Genomic DNA, 1,303 nt, shown 5'->3' with positions numbered 1-1,303 from the left:
GGGATTGTGGGTGTGTGCCACTGTGCTTGGCAGGACCCCTTATACTCTTAAAAAAAATACTGAAAACCAAAAAATAAATAAATAAAGCCTTTTGTTTATAGGGTTTATATCTGTCAATATTTTCTTTATTAGAAATTAAAGTGAAACATTTAAAGATACAAATTCCTATAAAGACAACAATAACAAACTTATTACATGCTCACATGTGGAATATTTTAAGAATGAAAAATAACTATAATTTTTCAGACTATATCACACAGCATTGTGTTACATTTTTTGCACGTCTCTTCAATATTGGTTTATCGATTCTCATTTGCTTCTGCAAGTTTTTACTTTTACTTATTAGTTATTTGAGATGGAGTCTGTATTGCCCAGACTGATCTTGCTGTGCTGCCTAGGCTGGGCTCAAGCAATCCTCCTTGGATTATGCCCACCTGACTTCTGCATTCAGTTTGTTGTAATATCACAAATCATATAGCCTTTGGGAGACTCCACTGTATACTCTTGAGAGTATAAGAGTGAAAAGGGCAATGTTATAATGAAAAAGATTTTGGGGGGGTCTGGAGTTGTGGCTCACCAGTAGAGTGCTTGCCTAGTACCTGCGAGGCCCTGGGTTCAATCCTCAGCACCACATAAAAATAAATAAAATAAAGGTATTGTGTCCAAACTACAACTAAAAAATAAGTATAAAAAATGTTTTGTTGTTGTTATGTTTTGGTGCTAGGGCTTGAGATACCCTAGCACTGCCACTGAGCTACATTCTCAGCCCTTCTATTTTTACATTTGAGATTGTGTCTTGCTAAATTGCCAAGGCTGGCCTCTAACTTGCGATCCTCCTGCCCCAACCTCCTGAGTAGCTGGTATTATACGTGTACTACCATGCCTGGCATGAAAATAACTTTTGACCTTTCAGATCACCTGAGTAGTTCTCAAGGACCCGTAAAGGTTCATGTTCCATACTTTGAGAACCATTGTGTTGACATACTGTCTTAAAATATTAAAAGGGTACTACAGTTGAAGAAGCAGCTCCCTCAACTCCTGGGTATGCTTCTGCTCATCTCTTACCATTCATTACACTTAGGACATTGGTCCTTTTTATGACCTCATCTTTGTACATGTACTCTCTTCTTATGCCTACTAAATTCCTACTCATCTCTTAAAATCCAGTATACATGCATGTTCCTTGGTGAAGGCTTTCTTAACACCTATAGTAAAATTACGGCTCCTCTCTTCTGAATTTTCACATACTTTATTTTTCTTTCTAAAATAGCATCTACCATTTTAAACTGAAATTTGTCAGTCT

This window comes from Marmota monax, unplaced genomic scaffold, assembly GCF_021218885.2.
Source record: "Marmota monax isolate L192 unplaced genomic scaffold, Marmota_monax_Labrador192_F-V1.1 WCK01_AAM20220418_F8-fsc00179, whole genome shotgun sequence".
Taxonomy (NCBI): domain Eukaryota; kingdom Metazoa; phylum Chordata; class Mammalia; order Rodentia; family Sciuridae; genus Marmota; species Marmota monax.
Note: the sequence above shows the minus strand (reverse complement) of the source record.